The sequence below is a fragment of the Helianthus annuus genome, chromosome 1, assembly GCF_002127325.2.
Source record: "Helianthus annuus cultivar XRQ/B chromosome 1, HanXRQr2.0-SUNRISE, whole genome shotgun sequence".
Lineage (NCBI taxonomy): Eukaryota > Viridiplantae > Streptophyta > Magnoliopsida > Asterales > Asteraceae > Helianthus > Helianthus annuus.
This window is the reverse complement of record NC_035433.2, coordinates 106986510-107006137: the sequence shown is the minus strand read 5'-3', so window position 1 is coordinate 107006137 and position 19628 is coordinate 106986510. Positions and strand designations below refer to the sequence as shown.

Below are 19628 nucleotides of genomic sequence, written 5' to 3'. Positions count from 1 at the left end.
TCACAATCGGAACTGATTTTTCATCTTTGACATCAGCTTCAGCTTCACATTTTGAAACAACTTGTGGCTCAACTGACTTTGTGGAATCAGTTTCATCGCCCGGAGATAGCTCCTCTGATTTTGACTTATCAGAATCATCGCTAGAGCTTTCACCAACCTTCTTAACAACCCATTTCTGGTTGTCAGATTTGGCTCTCTTCTTGTAAAACTTGTTCGAACTCTCACCAATTTCAAATATAGAATCTTGAAACAATTTTGTTCTATCAATTGGTGATTTGAACGCAAGCACTTTCTCTTTGTCTTTACGAAATACTCCCTGTTTTGATTGTATTGCATTAGAACAATATTTTGCAATATGTCCAATAGTGTTGCATCTGAAACAGGTTCTTGTATCTCTCTTCTGTTCGTCTTGCTTCTTCGCAAGGAACTCACTATTTGATTCCCTCCAGAAACTTGTCTTTTCTTCTTCATCAGTTGATGTGCCTGAAACAAATGACATTTTGGATTTAAAATCACGAACATATTTTTCATTTTTCTGTTTTTTCTGTAGGAGTAAAACCTAAACCTTTCTTTTTGAAATTACCGTTATGGTTTGATTTCTTTTGGAAACCTGAACCAGAACTGTAATTCTTTTTCTTGTTTAATCTTTGTTGTACTCTTGAGGTGTAATATCTTGGTTTTTCATTATGACATAAGCCTTTTATTTCATAAATATTAATTTCTGTGAGTATGAAAACCTTGTTTATCAATTCAGTTTTGACACCTCTTATTGGAAATTCCTCATCAGAATATAATTTGTCAGAATTATTCAAAGTGTAGGCAACTTTAAACAACCCATCATCCAAATTAGATTTTGATAATAGGAATTCTTTGTCATAGACTATTTTTCCCTGTTTTTCTGTTTGACCCGGAGTGCTTGACTCAGACTTTGACTCTGATGCGGACTCCGACCTTGACTCCTCTATCTCATCGTTTTCTAACACATGATCCACGACTTTCTTCATTAATTGAGACTGTGGATCAGTGTCAGATGATGTAAACACAACATCAATACTATCTGGTAGATTGACTGACGACTCTAACTCCCACTGTAAATTTGTTGCCTTTTTGACTCTTTCATCGTTTGGATATCTTGTCAAATATCCATTTTCCAGCGGGGGTGGACACTTGTTATAACTGACACCTTGCTTCTTACCAGATGGCGTCTTTTCAGTGTCTTTTTTCTTTTCATTCGTCTTCTTGTCAGCATTCTTTTCATCAGCACCTTTTCCAGCTTCTTTCTCCTCAGTTACTTCATCGTCTTCCCATACCTTCATGCTTTCAACCGTCAGATAAATCCTGTCAATAACATAGGAAGTACATGAGTAACTTTTTAACAAACGATTAACTCTTTCAGTTTCAATTCTTTGCAGCTCAAGCTTTTGTTCCAAAGCAGCACATTTTTCAATGTAATTGTTTACAACTTTCTGCTTCGTCATGAAGGCTCCCTGAAGTGTCTTCATCGCTGTAGCTTGTTCTTCACTCGTTTGGTTGTATTGATTCATCATTTTGTTCAGCACATCATAAGATTCCTTCAAACTATTTAAGTTGTAAATCAGTGTGCTGTTCTGCTTCTTTATAGCTTCACAGTTCTCACACTTCACTGGAATCTTTTTCGCATCAACTTCTTCCTCAACCTTGAATTTAGGCACTTCTTTCACTTTTTGTCTTCTCACCACCGGAACCTCTTCATCATCACTGCTCACTGGTGTCTTGATCTTTTTCTTCTTTTTCTTGACTTTTTCATCTTCACTATCACTTTCAGCAAGCAGTTTCATATCTTCTTTATATTTTCTTGCCCAATATTCTGTATCATCATCACTATCATCTACAACCTTTGCCGTAAAAGCAGTGTAAGCTGTAGTTTGATCAGGAATATTATCATCCCAGGTAAAATTTGCTCAGCTAAAACCCTCTGGTAATCTCTCATCATCTTGATCAATTATCAAAGCACTACCATCCCTTCTTTTTCCACAATCATAACTACTCACACAAGCCCTCTTTCCAGTGTCTTCAATTACATCTCTTCCATGTGCAGTTTGAGCTTGATGTTTTTGTTGTTGAGATGATTGTTGACCAACTTGGTGATATATGGCTTTCCGATAGTAATCATTGTTGTTGTTGAACGGATTTTGAGCTCCACTTGCTTCACGGTTAGTGCACTCTCTCTTGAAGTGTCCTTTTTCCCTGCACCGAAAACACGTGACTTTAGATTTGTCAAAACCTAAAGTAGAAACATTCGCATCACGAAGATCATCTCTCCCCGTGATTTGTTTGAATTTCTCAGCTCTCCGTAAAACACTAGCTAGACACCATTTTATGTCCATCAGCTCCATCTCTTCAGCATCTATCTAGTCGTAGTCTTCTTTGGTTAACACTGGATTGCCGATATGACCTGCAACAAAACAAGTGTAAGATTCCAAAACCATTCCTAACAAAGACATTTGGTTTTTGGCAATTTCATCAGAATAATCTTGATCATTTTCAAGATTCAACACAATATTGCACTGTAATTTTCTCCCGTTTTTAGTTGCAGAGATGTTTGGATCGAAAGATGGAAATGAAGTGAAACTGGTTTTATTGTTTGATCCAGATGACGGACTTCCAGATGAATTTTTGGCACTGTAGGCAGTCTCAACCTTCGGAGATAGATTCGAAGATTTCTTCTCATTCACACCTGCCTTATAGTATAACCCTATATCCTGTTCACCATCAAAATCTTTCATTCTGATAACTTTCCGTTGTTCCATTTCCTGAGCCTCTATCTTTTCAATGAACTTACTGAGCGTCAAATTACTAAAACCTTTCTTGTTCCTGAGCATCATAAGATATGTGCCCCAAGTCTCATAGGGCAACGCATCAGCAAGTTACTCTATCAACTCATCATTGCTCTTCTCAATACTCAACCTTTTCATGTTGGCAAGCAGATTACAATAACGTTCAATAATCTCTCGTGTACTCTCATTCTTTAACCCATGAAACAAATCGAATTCTTTCTTTAAAAGTGACTTCTTACTCTTAACCATTTCTTCACTTCCCCTAAACTTCGACCGCAAAGCTTTCCAAATCGAATACGATGTTCCATTGTGTTGTAAAAGAACCATGATATCCTCTTTCACTGCCTGTTGAAGAAGACTTAGCATCATTTTCTTATCTTTGTACTTCTTCCTAGCATCAGCAGTAAGATCTTTTATCGGAACGGGTTCTTCATCATCATTCAAAGGTTAACATACTTTGTCTCGACACATTCCCAAGCATCAAGATAGTTTGCTTGCACCCAATTCTCAAACCGACCTTCCCAACCTTTAAATTCTTCGATGTTCATTAGTTTGGGAGGCTTTTGCATCGTCCCTGTTTCGTTTTCGAGCATTGTGGTTTGAACAGCAGTGATTGGGGTACTCTGAGTAGCAAATGCGTTGTAAAAATCCTCGTCCATTTTCAAAATTTCGAAAATTGTTCACACCAGCCTTAAAAGCGAACCAGTTTGTTTCAATGATCACAAGAGCGGATCTCGTATGTGACAGAAAAGCGAACCAATACAATGCAATTCGAGCGGACCAGATTTGCAGTTCGAGCGGACCAGATTTGCAGTTCGAGCGGACCAGAATTGCAGTTCGAGCGGACCAGAGTTGCAGTTCGAGCGGACCAGAGTTGCAGTTTGAGCGGACCAGAGTTGCAGTTCGAGCGGACCAGAGAATCACCTTTCGAGCGGACCAGACACTAGCCTTAGGAGCGAACCGTAAAAGCGGTTCTCAATCGGACATCATTTTAATCCACTTTTAGACTGAATTTTAACACCAAACTTTCCAGGGTTTGTCACTATACTATCGTGCACAATCCTTGAAATTTTGAGCAGTTTTTGACCGTTGAAAACGTCTGAAATGATGAAAGAAGGTGTAGAAAGAAGAAAATTTGATGTATTTCAGCTATTCTATACAGAACTCCTCCTCCTGAAGCTCTGATACCAATTGTAGGATCGTGTCTCGACCTAATTGAGTCGTTCAGAGAAGTTTTCGCCAATTACAGGTGCGGAAAACAAGTAATCAACGTAGGAATAGCATGCAAATCACTTTAAACACTTCTTGTATTGATATATAACAGTTTACAAGCAGTTCTCGATCCGGCAGCACTTCGGTACGAGTTTCAGTCAACAGTTACAAATGATCCGCTCATGGGACTATTTATAGGGTTGTAGGTCTGCTCCAATGAACGTGTCCGTAAAAGCGGACCTCCATTGTGACATAAAAGCGGACCACACTTTTGACATAAAAGCGGACCTGTTCTAGTCCCTAAAAGCGAACCTACTCCTAAACATCTATACAGAATCCTATTTTCTCGTAAATTGTGCCCTGATCTAACACTATAAGAATATGACTCGATCCAAGACGAAGTCAACAGATGAAATGCACCAACAATTATGAAGTCTCAAGTTTATTATGAAGACGATGTCATCCGTATTTTGGAGGGTTTGATCCATATATCCCGTCTTCGAACAGGACATAGGATGCAAAACCTCGTTATTTCAAAAACTTTATTTTGAACAAGTCTTGTTTGTAAAACTTATCATCTTATGTCGTCTTTTGCTACAAAACAACTTATGACTTGTATCTTTACATTATGGAATGGATGAACATCGTGCATGTTTTATATCATATAGTTTGTTTACTTACATTGTATGCTGTGGAAACCGATCAAGTCACACTACGCGCTTCCGCCTTTGACATAGGTGTGACAGGTTGGTATAGAGCTTCGATTGTAGTGAACCAGTATTCCTTCTCGAGTCTAGTCTACAATCACTAGGATCCTCTCATGAAAACGGATTTACAAAATGCATGATTTTCATTGCATACACAAAGCACAAGATCCACTACCCAAAACGTATTTCAAAATAAATAAATAGATAATGTCCTCGCATTGTTTAGGCGACATTAATTGTGGCTTAGTCTATGTGGGATAGACTTGATAAACTAGATCGACTCGCACAACTTACATGGTTATATTTGACAAACATATAATTGTACATACATATATATATAATAAATAATGAGATTATTTATTGATATATATACATACATGTTGTACGGATTATTTTTGCCGGGGTACTATAGCTTCATCTGCTAGTATTGGTGGTTACGACGACCCTGACTTTATGGATACCTCTTTGGATGAGTTCATGCACTTTGCGGAAGACGTCCCTGTGGAGGACGATGTTTTAGCCGCACCACCCCGTTTCACGACATCGTCATTATTGGCCATCCCAATGGCGAGCATCTCGTGGCGATCTTATCCATTGTTGTGATCCCCTTAACGGCTGATCCCGCTATTATGGAGTTATTTAATGACGAGGACGAGATCCCCACCTTGCAGCTATAGGTTGAGAGGGGAATCTGGAGATGGAGCGTCATGTTGACGCAATGCCATCATCACCACTAGCCTACCCTCCACCATCTATTCCACTACCACCATCATCACCACCATACCATACCTCACCTGTCAACCTTGACATCTTCATTAGAGCACACGTCTTAGCGCTCTAACAGCAGATGAGTGCCCTTTCTTGCAGTATTTTTTTTAAGCTTGGGGAGGAGCGTACCTATCTTCGTAGCCTAATCTTCCCTACCCCTCTCCCATCTCCCCCTACCCTTAAGGTATTTATTTGCAAGCACTTATGCTTGGGACTAGAAGACCCACTCTTGAGGGATATATGAAGACTATGTACTAGCTACGACACTTGAAGACCTTGAAGAACAACGTGGAGAAAAATATTTTGCCACTTTTATATATATATAAACTTGCACGACCGGGGTGATGTAGCCTCGTTCCCTTTTGTTTTCTTCACAAAACAATGTATCAAGTTGTCGATATATAGATAAAAGTTCAGTATTATGTTTTCTTTATTTGCACACTGTGGTTTATTCGATGCGTGATTGATTGGTTGTGGATTATTGATGGGTTGGATGGTGTGATGATTAATATTTATTTATTTATTTTTTTTTTTTGCCGACAATATTTATTATTATTAAATATTTGTCTAACCCGTTCGTTACTTGTGTGTGGAAGACTATGGCACCGAAACGGAGGAACCTTAGGCGCGACACCTCAGACCCTATGCCTACTACACAGGCAGAACTGAATCAGCTCCTTGAAGAGAGAATCTCGCAAGCAATCGCCCAATATGAGGCCAACCGCAATGAACACAGTGGCGGATCTGGTGGAACTGGCGGCCAAGGTCAGGGAGGCACATCTGGTGACACCACAAATGGTAACAGAAAGTTGTTTCTATAACAACTTAAATGTTACATCTCCTATTCTATTCGTGCGTTCTCATGTTTCTCGTTTATATAATATGTCTGTTCAACGTTTCAGTGTGCACGTACAAACAATTTCTCGACTGCAAGCCTCTCAATTATGATGGTACTGGAGGTGGAGTGGCATTTGTACGATGGATAGAGAAAACTGAGTCCACTATTCGCATGAGCCGGTGCACTCCTGAATAGACAGTGGTTTACGCTACAGGGCTATTTGTGGACGAAGCTCTAACTTGGTGGATCCTCCAGGTTCAAACTCTAGGAGACGTTGCAGCCTACGGGCTAACTTGGGAGGAATTAAAGGAACGCATGAGAGAAAAATATTGTTCTAGAGCTGAGCTGCAAAAGCTGGAGACAAAATTTTGGCACCTTGAAATGGTAGGTGCCGACGTTTCAGGATACACCCAGAGATTTCATGACTTATCACGAGTGATTCTGTATATGGTCTCTCTGGAATTCAAAAGAGTCGAACGATACATATGGGGTCTTCACCCCGAGATCAGGAGTCTAGTGAGCTCGACACAACCTACCACCATAACTCAAGCTGTTACCTTAGCAGTGAGCCTCACTGAGGAGGCAGTGAGAATGTAGAAGATTCCTGCAAAGGGTTCGGAAAAGAAGGAGACTCACGTAGAGTCTACTAGTGGTGGAAAGCGAAAATTTTCACACTCCAACAAGGGTATGCATGTGAACAACAACGACGGCACCAATGCTAACAAACGAAGGGAAGTAAACCCACCAAAAGGTGGCAAGGCTTTCACAGCAACCAACGAAACTAGGGGTAAAGGCTATTTAGGCACCCTGCCTAAATGCGACAAGTGTAAGTATCATCATGAGGGTCGTTGTGCAAAGAGTGATAAATGCGGTAGGATAGGCCACTATAAGGAAACATGTTGGGTAGGAAGGGGAAAAGGAAACACAAACCATTGAGGAAATGGTAACAACAATCAAGGTAGAAATGGCAACAGGAATGGAACTGGAAACGAAAATGGAAACAACAATGGCAACGGAAATGGAGCTGGAAAGGGGCAAGGATGTTACAACTGTGGTGACAACGGGCATTATAGGAAGGATTGCCCTAAGGAAAACCAGGCTCGTGGGAGAGCTTTCGTGATCGGAGCCCGAGATGCACGACAGGTCCCAAACGTTGTTACGGGTACGTTCCCTATAAACCAACACTTTGCATCCGTTCTATTTGATACCGGCGCAGATTTTAGTTTCATACCTATAGAATTTAAGAATATACTTGGCCTAGATTCGAGTAAACTAGATGTCCCGTATTCTATAGAATTGGCGAACGGAAAATTAGTCGAAGCGGATGAGGTTATTAAGGGTTGTACACTCGAGCTTGGGGAGCGAAAATTTTCTATCGACCTTTTACCCGTTGGGTTGGGTAGTTTTGACGTAGTTGTCGGAATGGATTGGTTGTTCGACAACCGGGCGGAAGTAGTTTGTCATGAGAAAACTATCCGCATCCCACTGCCAAATGAAGAAACGCTTATAATTCATGGGGAGAAGCGTGAGACACCCCTACGAGTCATTACGTGTATGAAGGCACAAAGGTGACTCCGAAAAGGCTGTATAGCTTTCCTCGCCCACGTAGTCGACAAGGAAACCAAAGAGCCGAAGCTAGAAGATATCCCTGTCGCGAAAGAATTTCCAGAAGTCTTTCCAGAAGACTTACCTGGACTGCCTCCACAACGCCAAGTGGAGTTTCGAATTGATTTGGTGCCAGGAGCGGCACCAGTGGCGAAATCACCATATCGGTTAGCTCCGTCAGAAATGCAGGAGTTATCTACTCAACTACAAGAGTTACTAGATAAAGGATTCATTAGACCGAGTTTCTCACCTTGGGGAGCTCCGGTACTATTTGTTAAAAAGAAAGATGGTAGCTTTCGCATGTGTATAGATTATCGGGAATTGAACAAACTTACTATTAAGAACCGATACCCACTACCGAGAATCGACGACTTGTTCGATCAACTACAAGGCTCAAGTTATTACTCCAAGATCGACTTGAGATCGGGATACCACCAGTTGAGAATACAAGAAGAAAGCATCCCCAAGACGGCTTTTAGAACTCGTTACGGACATTACGAGTTTCTCGTTATGCCGTTTGGCTTAACAAATGCGCCTGCGGTGTTCATGGATCTCATGAACCGCGTGTGTAAGCCGTATTTGGACAAGTTCGTGATCGTGTTTATTGACGATATCCTAATATATTCAAGGTCAAAGGAGGAACACGAACAACATATAAGAGCTATTTTGGAGCTTTTAAAGAAGGAATAATTGTACGCGAAGTTTTCTTAATGCGAATTTTGGATTCGCGAGGTGCAATTTCTCGGACACGTGGTGAACGAGAAAGGAATTCATGTCGATTCGGCTAAGATCGAGGTGATAAAGAACTGGGAAGCGCCTAAGACCCCCACCGAAGTACGACAATTCTTGGGATTAGCAGGCTACTACCGAAGATTTATAGAGAATTTCTCAAAAATTGTTCAACCACTAACATCCCTAACGCAAAAGGACAAGAAATTTGATTGGGGCGAGAAACAAGAGGCGGCTTTTCAGCTACTGAAAGATGAACTTTGTGACGCACCTATTTTATCCTTACCTGACGGTACCGATGACTTCATGGTCTATTCTGATGCATCGCATCAAGGTCTCGGTTGTGTGTTGATGCAACGGGACAAAGTCATCGCGTACGCGTCTCGCCAATTGAAGGTGCATGAGAAAAATTATACCACGCACGATCTTGAGCTAGGTGCGGTGGTATTCGCGTTAAAGATCTGGTGTCACTACTTATATGGTACTCATTGTACAATCTTTACAGATCACAAGAGCTTACAACATATATTTGATCAGAAGGACTTGAATATGCGGCAACGACGATGGGTCGAATTATTGAACGATTATGACTGTGAGATAAAGTATCATCCGGGCAAGGGGAACGTCGTGGCGGACGCCTTGAGCCGCAAGGAACGTGCAAAACCTCTGAGGGTGCGGGCCTTAGAGATGACCATACAAACAGATCTCACCTCTCGGATTCACGATGCTCAACAAGAAGCGCTTAAACCAGAAAATATACAAGCCGGATCCTTACGGGGGATGGAGGCACAATTGGTGCCAAAGGAGGATGGAACATTGTATTTTATGGGATGAATTTGGGTACCGCTCTTGGGCAATCTACGAACGATTATTTTGGATGAGGCTCATAAGTCAAGGTACTCTATACATCCGGGATCGGATAAGATGTACCAGGACTTAAAAGGATTTTATTGGTGGCCTAAGCTTAAAAGTGGCATTGCTACCTATGTCGGAAAATGCCTTACATGCGCCAAGGTTAAGGAAGAATATCAAAAGCCTTCAGGATCACTGCAACAACCTGAGATTCCCGAATGGAAATGGGAACAAATCTCAATGGACTTCATTACTAAGTTACCCCGAACCTCAAGAAGCCATGATATGATTTGGGTAATTGTTGATCGACTTACAAAGTCCGCACATTTTCTACCGATCAGTGAGAAGGATAGCACTAAGAAACTGGCTGAAATATACCTCAAAGAGATTGTGGCACGACATGGAGTGCCTGTTTCTATTATATCGGACCGAGTTGGTCAGTTCGTGTCAAGGATATGGCAATCATTTCAAAAGGCCTTTGGATCACACCTGAATCTTAGTACGGCATTTCACCCTCAAATGGACGACCAAAGTGAACGAACAATACAGACTTTGGAGGACATGTTACGCGCTTGTGAGATGGATTTGGGTGGAAATTGGGATACCCACTTGCCCTTAGTGGAGTTCTCATACAATAATAGTTATCACACTAGCATTCAGGCCGCCCCGTTTGAAGCTTTGTATGGACGAAAGTGTCGATCCCCGCTATGTTGGGCGGAGACCGGGGATAAACAACTCATTGGTCCGGACTTAGTTCAGGAGACCACAGACAAGATCATTCAAATACGAGACCGTATCAAGGCGGCTCGCAATAGACAAAAGAGCTACGCAGACAAGTGGCGCAAACCATTAGCTTTCGAGGTCGGAGACATGGTATTGTTGAAAGTCTCGCCTTGGAAGGGCGTAGTAAGGTTTGGTAAACGTGGGAAGCTGAACCCATGCTACATTGGACCTTTCGAAATACTGGAAAAGATCGGAACAGTTGCTTATAAATTGAAACTACCAGAAGAGCTTAATGGTGTACACGACACGTTTCACGTGTCTAATCTCAAGAAAAGTCCTACTCAAGAAACGGTCGTCATCCCAGCGGACGAGATACACGTTAACGACAAACTCCAATTTACATAGGAACCTGTTGAGGTTACAGACTGGAAAGTGCACAAGACACGGAGGAGACGTAGGAAGTTAGTTAAAGTTCGCTGGAACTCGCGTCACGGACCCTAGTATACGTGGGAACGTGAGGATCAAATAAAATCCAAGTACCCTCATCTGTTTCAAGACTCCCCTGCAACCGGTAACACGACTTGAGTTTCGGGACGAAATTCTTCTAACGGGGGGAGAATGTGACAACTGGCAAAAATAATGGTAATTCCGTACAACTTAAGCACATGATTTAACGTTTAATTACGTTCATTACGATTTAATTATTGCATGATTAGGTCGTACAAAGTCTAAAAATCATACGACATGGTTAAATATGCTAAACCATATTGAAACATTCACTGTGTCGCGAGAAAACTGCAAACTATGTCCTAATATGTTGGCAAAATGCTGAAAACACTATTCACCTGAACACACTATTCATGCCAGCAAGTTTCGGAAACTGTCTAAACGAGCGACGAAGGGCATGAACGCACTTTATAGACGAAATAAAAATAAAAATCCCTAATTAGGGACACTAAACACCAAAACATATTAAACTTTCCGGAAAAAAAAAACACCTAAACATAAAGTGTCCGATCTGCGCCAAAACTGTAACAAAAATAAATTGTCCGCAACACTAAAATACGGCATTTTGATGTCCGTAGAACTTGTAAATAATATTTTACAACTAAAATAAGCTTGGAGATATCATTGGGATATCCGAAACACAAGATACCGGTGTTTCATCGCAACTTACGTAACTTGTCCGTTTTTTTTATCCGACAGACTAGTAAACAATATTCTTATCACCTTAACGCCTAAACGAAGCATCTAGTGAACTAGTGAGCGATATTTTGGCATCATAAACGCCTTGAATAGACGCCATAATTTCGTCGGTAAATTAAAATCATAGCTCTCGATATTAAACTATAACTTCTGAATATCACTCGATATCGAAACGGTGAGCGAACTAGTGGTATTTTTACCATCCAAAACTTATACCCACTAAACTAGTAAACTAATTAGGCTCTATTTATAACCCTAAATTATCATTAACACCCTAATTAATCTAATTTGCATAATCCCCTAAATATCTAGATTTCTAATCTTTTAAATTTTCATCACATGTGTTATATAATAAAAAAATATATTTGTGCCATGCTTGTACCCCCAATCGGCCATGACCCCTTAACCTACCTACATTAGACTTGTGATGATGAGAAAGCATGGTGTGTAGATCATGCTTTTGACTAAACTAAATTGTGGGATAATAACAACATATTCACCACCATTTTTTTTCTCACCTATTACAACTTATGAACACCAAATATTCTTTCCTTCCCCCTTCACCTCACGGCAGCCAACACCCCCTTAGATCTCACCTTTTTCATTCTTCAAACACCTCATTTTAACTATAAAAAAAATCCCATTTCAAGACCATCTTAAAAGCTAGGAAACATGGAGGATCATTAGGAGCTTATTCTTGTCATCTTGGAAGCTTTATTCTCTTCATAATCTTCATCCCAAACCTTAGTAACCTCTTGCAAAATTGTAAGACCTCATACATTTATCATCATTATTATTATTATTTTACATGATTTATTATGTAGATTATGTACAAAATGTTCATCTTGAACCCTACAACAAAACCAAGCTTAAAAACTCTAATCTCACCATAAAAGTCTAATAAACAAGATGTATATTGTGTTGATTATGTTGTTTTGTGTTAGATGCTACTTATAATTATGTTGACTATGTTAAAGTAGATTGTTTACAAAGATGATCTTGTGTAAATTAGGCTAGTAAGGATAATCTAAACATTTTTATGTTTAGATCTTAACAAGATCATTATCCATATAATACATGAACTTTATATTAAACTTGAAAATGATTTATGGCCAAAATAACTTTTATAAAAATAAAAAAATCATGATTTACACTATAAAAGTGTTAAAAGTATCTTAAATTTATTTTCTAGTAAACCTATTAAAAGATTCAATAAGTGCTATCATTTTCTTATTAAAAAATGTGATTAAGAATATATAAAGTTCAAAAGTTATATGGAAAATTATGTGGAAAATATTACTTGAAAAAGTAGTGCTTTGGAACTTGATTTGAAGTTGATTGTGATTATGGGCTTAAACGTGAAATTAATACGTTTTTAAGACATGGAAAACGCCATAGTTTAGGGGAAATTATGGCAAAATTTTCTAAAAATCTAATCACGTTTAAAGTATAATTAACGAGGTGATTAACGGGGTTAAACGTGATTAGTGATCTTAATTGTCATTAAGAAAGTTTTAACAAAAAAGGTTTAAGTCCTAAAGTATGAAGGTTTTTGATAAAAACAACTTATATATCTTTATAAGTTAAAAAAAAAAGAGGTTATTTATTATATCTATATATATAATTTTTTTTAGGGAGAAAAAAAAATATATGTATATATTTTACAACCTTTATATGTGTATGTGTATAAATACATGTGTATTGTGTGTATGTACTAGAGTTAGGATTCTACTAACTAAATACAAAATACACTACACATAACAAACTCCAAAAACATGGCGACGAAAGAATGTAAAATACATGAGAAAACGAATGCAAGTTATATTACACTTTGACATGAAGCGCGGATAACGGACAATCAGACCTCGGGTGAACCGCACAAATAATATATATATTTCGACCAAATAATATATATGTATATAACACCAAAAACCGACGCGAAATATCAAATAAACGTCGTAGCGGATAAATGTGTCGCCATTGGCAACGGTCACCATATCGATACGACACGGGATGGATACTTATCACGGACGACACGCGGGCGTTCTCGACGATAAAATACATGGTATCAACCCCTACGACGAACTCTAAAAACAATACATTTTTAGACATGGAATATATATATATATATATATATATATTTATTTTGACGCCAAAAGTTTCGGAAAGTGTAAAACGAAAATCACCAAGTGTACACATATACAAGAATATACGTATGCGAATACATATAAAATGCACTCAAAATACACTTGTAAAAATACAAGAATACTTGGTTTGATAATGGGCTAGTAAAAGCCCATTTATTTAATAAGTTGGGCTAAGCCCATTAATATGTAAATTGGGCTAGGCCCAAATGCACTAATAATATGGATTAAGCCCAACAACTTAAAAGACATGGGCAAAGGCCCAATGAAAAATACATGTATATTTTGGTAAAAATATATTGTGAAAATACATTACAAATACGGTATACTTACACGTATAAATACAGTATACCAGACGTATAAATACGGTATACCTACACGTATAAATATGGTATACCACATGTACTAATACGGTATACCACACATATAAATACAGTATACTACACGTATAAATACGGCAAATGTATACGTACAAAATACGTAAATACATAACGATGTACTCATATACACTTGTTAAAGTGTACACTCACAATAAATACCGCACATGTACATAAACATATATACGAGGTTGAAAATAAATATTTTTAACAACTATATCTTAAAAAGATATACATATACATATATATTTATGAAACAAATATATACCTAAAACAAACCGATCATACGTATACATGTGAACGACGTTCACCGAACTTAAAGATATATATTTTTGAGGAATATATATTTCATACAACAAACATGCGTCGTGCACGGCACAAAGACGCTATTGGACTCGGTCCACTTATACTTGTACGACACAAGGACTTATACATGCTATACCCATATATACTCGTGCGAAGCACGGATACTTACAAAGGGCGATGCCCGTTCTAACACATTATGAACTCAAGAAGTGTGTGTGTGTATATATATATATACACACACTAAACAAACATACGAAACAAATACCAACATATCTAAACTACACAAGTGTTCCAAAAACAAAATGTATACGATAACGTTCAAGATGAACAACGAGTACAAGGTCTAGAAGAGACCGACGTGTCTAACGAGTTAGAACCCTTGTAGGTTAACTCACGCTTACGGAACACAGTTGCTAGAACTTATTGTTGGACGCAATACTGTGAGTTCATGTCCCCCTTTTCTTTTAAACGTTTTTGGTTTTATAACTCTCAGGGGGAAATACATGTTACTATAGTATGGTTAAGCTACATAATGAATTAGTAGATCACGTGCGAATAGGCTGATACTTAAAGCACCATTAATCTTGTTTAAGACCACGGAACAAAGGGGGTAGATCTATCGGGTACAGGGCGAGCCCCACTCATGGGTCCTTGTGTGGCCACATGGAGTTTCCTTTGTTACCCTCGCCGGGTGGACCGGTACTAAATCGCTTACGGGTTGGTGGCTTCCTATGTCGGCACACATATTAATGTCCTAGCTACACATTAATGATCAACATGTTCATTTACGCTTTACATATCGGATTTCGATACTTAAACTTTCAAATGTTTTACAGATTCATTTGATGCTTACGAACTTAAAACACATGAACTCGCTCAACTTTTGTTGATGTTTTCAAACTTACATGTATTTCAGGTAACTAAGTGGATCTTGGTGCAACAAATTATGAAGTCTCAAGTTTATTATGAAGACGATGTCATCCGTATTTTGGAGGGTTTGATCCATATATCCCGTCTTCGAACGGGACATAGGATGCAAAACCTCGTTATTTCAAAAACTTTATTTTGAACAAGTCTTGTTTGTAAAACTTATCATCTTATGTCGTCTTTTGCTACAAAACAACTTATGACTTGTATCTTTACATTATGGAATGGATGAACATCGTGTATGTTTTATATCATATAGTTTGTTTACTTACATCGTATGCTGTGGAAACCGATCAAGTCACACTACGCGCTTCCGCCTTTGACACGGGTGTGACAAAGTAAGTACTAGCAAAGATAAGCTAGACACACAATAGGCAAACGGGTGATTGCACAACTATAGGCTTGTACCTAAATCGGTCCTCCTCCTACAAGTGCCAAACATGAATGCAAATCAAAGGGGCTTTTAAGGTTGTAACGAGGCTAGGCGAATGGGTAGGAAATGGAATATATATGAAGTAGCGAAAACTTAACCCGGTCTTTTATTACCCAAAGAAACAAACGAACAACTATCAAACTTAACTACTATATACAAGACAACAAAACATCACTTTTTTTTCATTATTTTTTCATTTTTCATTGCTTTTTCTCTTTTTTTTTTCTTTTCTTCTTTTTTTTCTTTTTTTTTTTATAAAACAAACTAAATCACAAACTACTAAACAACCACTAATACTATAAGACCGGGTCAAATCGGGTAAATTTTTAGGTAACTAACTAGGGGTAACAAACGATAGGCTTGTAGGCACAAAATTGGGCAACTAAATGTCCAAACCCCCGCCCCTCTCACAACCATGCTCATATATATAATTTATGAGGTCCAACCCCCCAAATCCCACACTCACACACACTAAAGACGAGGGTACATAAATGCCCTTATCCTTTTCACATTCACGTCCAACTAAGGACTCAAACCGCATTCAAGCACAAGTTCTAATGCACCCCCACCCGTTGCCACTCTCATCAAAGATAAATTTTATTTATGTACAAGTGTGGCTTCAACTCACACCAAGAACAAAAAGGGTATTAAGGGTTTCCAGTGCATCATCTGGGGCTAGACTAAGGTGTTCAAATTTTTCATGTTTTGCTTGATTTAAAAAAAAAATCAAAAATCTCAAAATTTCTCCCCATCCCCACACTTGGGATACATTGACCCCAATGTATGGTTTTGAGAGACTTTGATCGCATAAATTCTTAAACACCAACTAAAAGCCTATAAACTCAAACCCCAAATTTCTTTTTATATATTTTTTTAAACAAAATCAAAGAAACTAACTACCAATATTTCAAAGCTAAAGAACACAACAAGGCTAAGGAAAGAGTACATTGACCTGGTGAAGTTTGCCACAACAGATGTTGTAGATAATCCGCCTTCCTATCACCATTTTTACCCAAATATCCGTACATCTTCCCCACACTTGAATGTCGCCATGGCCCTGAAACATAGAAAGATAAAAACAACAAGATCAATATAAAATCCCGGGTTGCCTCCCAAGCAGCGCTAAGTTTCGAGTCTTCAGCCAGACCGTGCCACCCCCATTTATGGTGGCTCAAAGAATCGGTTACTGCCACTTCCATCACTACATTGTGCCATTGAGCAAAATGCATCCGTCTCGTTTCGACTCGGTGGGTAATCAAATACACTCCTGCTTATACCCATATGTTTTTCTTCACGGTCCGGTGGGTGCTTTTTTCTCATTCTTTGAAACACATTTTTCATACAATCACTAGACTCACCACCCTTCCCCTCAATGGACTCATAACTAATCACTCTAGCTTGAACATCAAAGGACAACTTACGCTTCTTTTTGATCATGGTAATAATCCCGTCTCTACAATTAATTTGAGCATTTGCTGTGTATAGAAACGGTCTACCTAAGATTACCCTTTGTTGTGCTGCCATTTTGGTAGAAGCATAGTCTAGAACTAGAAAATCCACCAGGTATTCAAACTCTCCCAACTGAATCTTAACATTTCGAACCATTCCCCGTGGACGCCTCCAACTTTCATCCGCCAAGCTCACCATGGTGTCTACATCTTCAAGCGGACCGAAATCGTACATATCATATAAATTGCCTAGTAGCACACTCATGCTTGCCCCGTAGTCCAACAATGCGTGAGGGATTTTTAATTTTCCGACACGGATAGGCACGATTGGTGCTCCATGTTCTTTATCATTCTCACCATCGGCATCCTTCTCTATACCTGTATTTATTTGAAACGAAGAGGTTAGACATTTTTCATTAAAATCGGTACTAGGAACGGTGCTTACCACATTGATATTAACACTTTTTATGTTCTTGGGATTTGTCACCGTATCACTTGGTAGCTGGCCTTTTGCTTTCTTCAAAATCGCCACTTCACTCGCCAGTTGACCCATTTGAGTAGTCAAAGTTTGAATAGCTTTATCACGGGCCTCGTCCTTTTGTATCCGAACCTCATCACGTTGATTCATTCGTTGCATTTCGACTTGCATCGCCTTCAACATTTCCATTACTTCGTTTCCACCCGAAGAGCTTTGACCCGTTTGATATTGCCTTTGAAATCCTTGGTTTCCTTGGAAATTCGGGTTAACTTGATTTGAAGGGTTCCCATAACGAAAGTTTGGGTGGTTCCTCAACCCGGGGTGGTAAGTGTTAGAATTCATATTGTTGTAATTTCTACCACCCCCTCCTTGACCTTGCACAGCATGAACCTCTTCGTATTGCCCATCACCTCCTTGGCAATTTTCAGCCGCATGACCTATTTCATTGCAAATAGCACAAACATCATAAATTTGATTAGAAGTTTGTATATTACCATCATCAACCGCATGTACTTGTGCTCGGGTAATGGCCGGTCGTGCCCTCCTCGATGCTTGAGCCTTCCTCTTTGAAGTGATGGCCATTTGTTCCAAAAACTCCCAATCGTCATGCTCATAGTTTGTGCCAAAAGTCCCATTTGTGATGGACATTAAATCACGCGCATCTTCGGCACACAACCCCTCGTGGAAGGCATTCATCAACTCCCAAAGTTCAATTCCATGATGAGGACAATTCTTGATCATCATATTAAAGCGCTCGAAGGCTTCATGAAACATTTCGCCTTGTTGTTGTTGGAAACTCCTCAACCCCTTTCTTGCATCATTGGTCTTTTGGGCAGTGTAGAATTCATCTAGAAAAATCTGTTGCATTTCCGCCCAAGTGTAAATAGATGCTGAAGGCAAAGTGTAGAACCACTTCTTTGCCTTATCCTCCAACGAAAATTGAAACAAGACCAACTTAACATCATTAGCCGAAAAACCTTAACTCCCAAGAGTATTGCAAATTGAGTCATAGGCCTCCAAATGGAAATAAGGTTCCTCCATTGCTAGTCCCTTATATTTCGGAAAACTTTGTAAAGAATTAGTCCTTACTTCAAAAGTTCTTCCTTGGTTGTTGTGAGGAATAACCACCGGGGAAGGGTTATGAGTAATCACCGGCCTAAAATGCGCTTCAATAGCCCTCGCATGTTCTCTAAGATGCCTTCTTGGTACACCAAACCGCCCGCTTGGACGAACAGGACCCATTGGTCTTGGTATATGCCCTTGTGGTGCAAGTGGTTGTTGAAATTGTTGTTGTGGAACCGGTGGTGGTTGAATTGGCCTTTGAAGTTGAGGTTGTACATTCTGTGGACGAACTTGTTGCAATGGTATAGGACGTTGCATTTGTGGCCCTTGTTGCCTTGGCCTAATGTGTTGTGGTATGAGTTGTTGTTGTTGTTGTTGCACTCCACCAACACTTGGCACTCCCTGAAATTGACCTTGCGCATACCCAAGGTCTCCTTGATCTCCATCACCCCCATAAGCATACCCATCTTCATCAAAACCCTCAAATTCCTCATATCCCTCATTATAACCATCTCCTTGAATTCCCGAAGATTGTCCAAATGGAAGAGTCGAGTATTGAAAACCCGACTGGTTTGATGGTTGAAACGATGAAGCATGGACAATGGTCGAGTTTGGTGCTATGGTATAGTTTGAATATGATTGACCCGCACCTAGAAAGAAATGGGACAATGGTGGAATAGTAGAAGCAGGGTTAAAAGTAATGGTTGGTTCCTCTTGAGTGGTAATGGGTTGTGTGGTATTGGTTGGTGTAACATTTTGAATCAAGGTAGGTTCGGTGGTATTTGTTGGAATGGTGGTATTTGGTGAAGGTTGAGTGGATGTTGGTATAAATGGTGGAGTAGGTTCACCCGTAGTGGGTGGTGGTGGTGGATCCATGTATCGAAGTGGTGTAACCGATGTGATTGGTGTTGTTGGTGAACCGCTGATTGTATTTTCCCTTAACAAAATCCTGTTTGCTCGCAAAGTTCGTTCGATTCCGGATCAAATGCTAATGGTG

The 19628-nt window shown here is 39.4% G+C and overlaps 1 non-coding gene across 1 annotated transcript; it reads left to right on the top strand.

The window, feature by feature from the left end:
- Positions 1–18281: 18281 nt before the first annotated feature.
- LOC118483030 lies at positions 18282–18387 on the top strand. Its single transcript, XR_004869485.1, has one exon. It is a non-coding gene; the product is annotated as a small nucleolar RNA R71 (small nucleolar RNA).
- Positions 18388–19628: the final 1241 nt, after the last annotated feature.